Source organism: Nymphalis io, chromosome 1 (assembly GCF_905147045.1).
Source record: "Nymphalis io chromosome 1, ilAglIoxx1.1, whole genome shotgun sequence".
Lineage (NCBI taxonomy): Eukaryota > Metazoa > Arthropoda > Insecta > Lepidoptera > Nymphalidae > Nymphalis > Nymphalis io.
In genome coordinates, this window is record NC_065888.1 from 13,082,360 (window position 1) to 13,089,038 (window position 6,679).

At 31.2% G+C, this 6,679-nt stretch overlaps 1 protein-coding gene across 1 annotated transcript in view; it reads right to left on the minus strand.

Moving 5' to 3' along the window:
* The window catches only part of LOC126770394 (uncharacterized), an 82,119-nt gene extending 76,525 nt beyond the window's left edge, over positions 1–5,594 (minus strand). Inside the window, exon 1 of the mRNA XM_050489800.1 lies at positions 5,416–5,594. The gene's annotated coding sequence lies outside the window, so the exon portion shown is untranslated. The remainder of the gene's footprint in view (positions 1–5,415) is intronic.
* Positions 5,595–6,679: the final 1,085 nt, after the last annotated feature.

Below are 6,679 nucleotides of genomic sequence, written 5' to 3' on the forward strand. Positions count from 1 at the left end.
CGAAGAATATGAAATGTGACTTGGAATTCGATAAAGATTCTAACAACAGATGGCGCCACGGTCACTTAAGGAAGAACAGATGCATCAATTCAAGAATTCCGCTATTACAGTCACTTAAATACACAAATAAAGTTAACATTGTTTTAGTAAGCACTTTATATAATGTATACAAATTTTATAACTAAGCAAGCTTGAACCAAAGACAAGAAAAGACATTTGTGCATACTTAACCTCCTTCTCCCACTCATACGATTCAATAAGTTCAAATATGAACCGATGTGTGTGTTGGAATAATATTAGATCACTTTAAGATTAAGCCTCATTTGTTAAATAATAAATAGGCATTGATTATTACAGTATATACGAAAAATGGTCGACGTTTGCATGCTGTTATATTCTATACTAAAACGTGAAGTTAATAAAAGATTGTTGAAATAATAATAACGTCATCATATGAGGATTGCGTATTTATAAACCGGCACGCTTTTTATGCGCAGCCAGATATTGTTTACGAATTTGCTTCTTTAGATTTTGGGCAAAGATCTATTTTTCAAAGGGTATCTTATAACAATTTGAAAAAATAAGAACCTAAAGCTTCAATACAACAACAATACATAAGTATTATAGAAATCCGCCAGCAAAGGTTGATTAAAAACAATAGGAGTGAAGAGCTCATTAAGAAACGACAGTAGCTGACACAGACTAACCCACTACGAAAGAGCCTTGCTAGTTTATTTCCAAGCCTTCTTCATTTTAATAGGGGTCTTTGTATTTAAAGAAGAGATCAAATATTATTAAGTGGACGTGGGTGTTACAAAACTGGCAATACCGTTGATATTTGTGTCGTGTATCAGTTGTTATAAAGATTTTTTCAATTACGCTAAAACTACATATGTAATATAAGCCGAGATGGCTCAGTGGTAAGTACGCGTGAATCTTAACCGATGATCGCGGGTTCAAGCCCGGGCAAGCACCACTGAATTTTCATGTGCTAATTGAAGTACATAATTTGTTATTTTAATTCATCTCGTGCTTGACGGTGAAAGAAACCACCGGTCGAATTTCATTGAAATTCTGCCAAATGTGTATTCCACCAACACGCATTGTAGTAGCGTGGTGGAATAAGCTCCAAACTTTCTCCTTAGAAATGGAAAGGAGGCCTTAGCCCAGCAGTGGCACATTCACAGTCTGTTACTGTTACATATGTGCGCTAACGATATTGTTAATGACCAAATCGCCAAAAATCATACTTAAAACACGGAGCTACATTAAAGTATTACTCCACCTTAGACCACGCACAGATTCAATTCAAATTTATAAACTTTACACTTTCTGACTGTCAAAAATCTACCACGGGCTCGGTATTTTTATTTAATTAAATTTACTTCTTAGTGACGCTTTCGGGTCGAGGTTATAAGTTCCGCGAATAGCCTTCTTCTGCAAGTCAAAAGTCCTATTTATATATGTTACATTACCCCAAAGTAAAACGTGACTGTGTGAGCAAATATAGTACACTAGGTGCGCCGTATTCGCATCAGAGGTAAAAGCGGCTATATGGTATATTGCGTTCACAATGAGAACACGTTAAACAAAATGACAATGTGACAAGGCTGTGTGCATAATTTAACCCCCTAAAACCCTTTGATATGTCAAAAATCACATATAATAATACAACATTTCTAATGGCTAGCTTATTAGTAATTTCGTTAGAAAATTAACGTTTTAAAAGTTGACAACATCACCACATTGCTATTGTTAATGTAATATTTCATGCGTGAAGACACAGATGGAATAGAAATATTAAAGAAATTAGATGCGATTTGGTCATTTCTTTATCTAGAGATTCACCGAAAAAAAAAAACAAAATTTATTAAAGTTATTTTGATTTGTTTTTGTAAACAAAAAAATTATTAAATAAAAAAATGGACTAGAAATATCAAAGAAATTAGCGACTAATTTCTTTGATATTTGGATATTTGACCATTTTTTTTAACTAGCGGGAATAACGCTTTTGCCTGTTTTCGCTACATGATGTGGGGGTTATGTGGGGCTATGTGAGACTCAATGGCTACGAGCGCACCGAAATATCCACCAAAAAACAAAATTTATTAAAGTTTTTTTGATTTGTTTTTGTAAACAAAAAAAAAATTTTTCAAAGCGTAATCACGTGCCCTTTATGCATACGAACCAAATTTAATTGGTTTGAAGTCATAATAAGTTTTAAGTGGGCAGTTTTTATACTCTAGCATCTCAAAATGCATGTAAAGCCGATGGTCCCTGAACTCTGCTTTCGTTTGGATCACCGGCTGTAATGAAATGTTTTTTTTGTTTGCTAATACACTTGGTCACTATAATACCTCCTGGGCAGGCTAGTCTCCTTTTAGACCGAAATCGGTTAGATCATCATCTATTATTTTAAATTATAATATTAAGTAACCGATTATAAACTTTCGCGTTTTAAACATATTAAAATAAAAAAGGTAGGTCGTTTACTGATAATTTTACTTTGTCATTAATAAATATGGAAATCTTTATTTATTACATAATTATAGACAGTTGCATCAATGCAACTTCTTGGGTAATAAGTCACAATCTCGCTAATTTGTTTATGACGACTTCATAACTTAGCAATTCCTTTGAGATGCTAGGTTATTTAGATAATAATGATTGGTACAAAAGGAAAAGTTTAATTCAAATATATCTTCATAATGGCGTACTATGTATTAATTGTTATTTAATTTGATCCTATTCAAAGATATACCCGAGGTATTAATTTATGTTGTCTATAAAAGTATTTAAAAATGAATCTTCCTTTGCATGTCTCTGTATGAGTTTGTATACCACTCATCGGATTGAGTTGTTGTTGACACTTATGTTTAGGTTTCGGCAACAATGTTGTAAATAACTTTAATGGTGTATCTCGCTACATCAGTATGTGTATATTTCGACTGTTTTTTTTTTTTGTGAATATGCATATATTTTAAATAAATAAATATACATTAACGTATAGTTTGTGGTTGTGGATGTACTGCAACGAAAGTCGGATATAGTCCGTTGACCGTTGAAGTTTGTAGGCCGAGGACCATATGGGCCACCTGATGGTAAATGGTCACCAACGCCCATAGACATTGGCATTATAAGAAATGTTAACCATCGCTTACATCGCCAATGCGCCACCAACCTTGGGAACCAAGATGTTATGTCCCTTGTGCTTATAATTACAATTCACCCTACCACCAGTAAATAGTAATATAAAACTTTAATTTACGCCTGCGTTTGAGAGGGGACGATGTTATGTACCCTAAGTCCTTTTCTGTACCCTGGAACGGGTATGCAAAATTACATCATGATCGATTGTGTAGTTAAAAAGTAAAGGCGTAACAAACACACAAACAAACAAACTCACTTTCGCATTTACAATATTCTCCATATTCTTGATTATAATGTCAACACATTGCCTATTTTTTTAAATAATTAAAAATAGCTGTTCATTTTCCATATTTCACACGAAACGAAAATGTTATAAATCAAACGACGATATTTTACAAATACCTAGAATAGGTAGATATCAAACATTTATCACAAAATATTTTACATGCTTTGAAGAGCACGAATTCCAAATAAGTCTACTGAATGGCGGGGAATCTATCGTAATCTGTAGCGCGCTCCGGGATCAAGGACCGTCGGTGGCCCTTACCTGCTCAGCCGGTGCGGGATCCGAGCTTAGGGATTATTTGTGCCTATATCCAGTCACGACTTTGTAATAATGCTGAACTTGCACGGTATTTGTACTTATGTCGAGTGGTCCTTTTGCCATTCAATAAATACCCTTATATTGGAATAAAATAATCTATTCTATTTTGTTAAAAAAAATCAAAGCTTTTTTGTTTCAAGTAATATAACTTAAGATATAATAATTTTTAAATTAATAAATATATTATATAATATTTTTAACCAAATTGAAAAAAATTTAACTGAACTTATTTGTAATTTTTCTTATATATAACTCCTTCATTTATGAACATATTTGGATTTTTTTTATTGTGAAGTATACTTTCCATTTGGTCCCCATTTCAATTTGAAAAAAAAGTACCACCTCTAAAGATGAAAAATAAGAGATTTTTATTTAGTTAGTTTTATTTCTTAAACAGATAATCATGAAATATGCTACCATTCACTATATATATACATGTAAAATGAGTATGTACAAGGAATTTAAAGTTTTTTAAATATATTTTTCAGTATACAAAAAATGTTATTAATAGGCTTTACTTTATTTAAGCAATAGGCTAACATATATAATAAGCTACTACGGCCCAGTAGATAGAATATATGGATATAAGGGGTATTGTAAGGTACTGTGTAAAGTTCTTTGTATTTATAATTCACAAACATAGTTCTCGGCCCATTGGCAAAACTTCTATATCTCCATTATATATATAGTTAAGGTGGTATATTTATTTACAGAAAATCCTTAAAACACTGAATTAAGTATATTTTTATTAATAATAAACCTCAAATTATTTAAAACAAAGAAGATTATTCCTTACTCATATTTAGTATCATTATATATTCAATTAATGCGAGTAAAAGCCGATAGAGAAGATCAAAAGACTGCTCCTTAGTATTAAATTTATGTTCAAAATATTTTGCACTTCCAAAATTTAAATATTTGTAGATTATTAATATTGTAACTATAAGAGCAATTTAATTATTTTAGTGAAATATATTATATATAATTTTATTAAATATATCATTATCATATTCTAATCTGAGTAATATAACTAACATGCTACTATGTAATTATGAAAATTGGCATTGAAAAATTACAGCTGTTGAAATATGGATAGGTACTTATGTTTTTTTAGCCTTTGTGTTAAAATTTATAAAAAATGTAATATATATAAAGTGATACCATTTGATTTATCTTCTAAAAATGAAACTTATGTTCTGTAAAGTAGATTTACAATTTAATACTATTAATTATATTGAAATACACAGTTATATTAAACTTTATACATCATTAAACAGGCAAAATGCTTTATAATTTTTAAACATGACAATAGATTAATAGATGAAATGGTAAGTTTTTGAGTAGTTTTTTTAAATTATAAAAGTAACTAGTATACTTAAATAAGAAATGAGGAAGTGAGGCAATTTATTTTTTAATTTTTGTAACTTACATAGATGAAAATAATGAAGAACCTAAATAGGTATTTAAATAAATATATAATTAGCTGCTTATTATCAAATTAAGTTGATAACTTTTTTATTTCATATAAAAAAAATTAAAAATGTTTTGATACATTAGCATTATTATAAGAATATTTTAATTTTTTTTTATTAATGTGTAACATATTTAGGAACGTTTAAAAATTTCAAAAGTAAGTTTTCACTTTAAAAAAAAATACATACCCAAAGTCAATCTCCACTATATGTCTAATTGTTAACTTTATAGCACTACACTTAAGTTTAATTTTAAAAGTACATTACACTATAGTTTTTCGAAATGAATATTTTGTTAGAATCTTATTAGATATATATTGTTCACTAACTTTTTAATTCGCTACTAGATACACAATTCCATTGTTTGTCTTTTTTGGACATTGACAGGTTGACTGTTTCATTTTGACACTTGATTTATCCGCATGTTGCATTGTTTCCATTCCTGGCTTATTTACAATAAAACACAGTTTTAAAATATGTATTGAAATAATTTTAACCTTTAGTTAATTTTGTGCTCATGCATGAATTTCAAAAGTTACCGTTTATATTATAAAATATCATTTTTGAGGAATAGTTTAGAAAGCTATCAATAGATGGCAGTAACGTTCGTAGCTGTTAGTTTTCAAAAGTGTATGTAGTATAAAACAAGATGTCGCTGCTAACTAATAAATAAATGTTCAACGATTTCAAGCTTCGACATTGATCATTGGATACAATTTATATCGAACGTCTCGTAATCACAAAAGAGTTGCTTATGTCGATAAGCGGGATTTTAGTCCTGAAAGAGCTAGCAAGCTCTAAAATTAAAACCGGACAATATTGTCCGTTGGTGGTAGTAGTGACTTAACGTTCGCCCATCTAGGTAGGTACCATTCCCCCATTCAATATTATACCGCTAAACAGCATTACTCATTATTGTTGTGTTCCGGTTTGAAGGGTGAGTAAATGTAACAGTAATAAGGTACAGAAATAAGGGACATAACATTTTACTTCCCAAGGTTAGTGGCGCGTTAGCGATGTAAGGAATGGTTAATCTTTCTTACCGTACCAATATCTATTATGGGTGGTGGTGACTTCTTACCATCAGGTGGCCCATTTGTTTAAATAAAAAAAAAGTGTCGATGGAATAACTTTTCGAAATGCCAGTGTCGACATAAACTGGGGCCGCGGATGTGCTATATCGACGCGGTCCCGTAGCTCTCCGATCCGTGCAAGGATTCCCATCGCAGTTGCTTTAGTGGGTTATCCTACATAACCCGATTTCTCCCCCAAATAACCGAGCCGGATACCTTTCTGAAGGTTTCCAGTGCTTGAAAAAAAATAGACCAAGACCAAAGTTATATTCAACATGTTGGCATGTATGGTATGGCGTGAGCACACAGATACAATTAGAAATCAATTTATCTGGAGAAGGTGCGGAGGTGTCGATTTGCAATTGCAAATTTATAGCAAA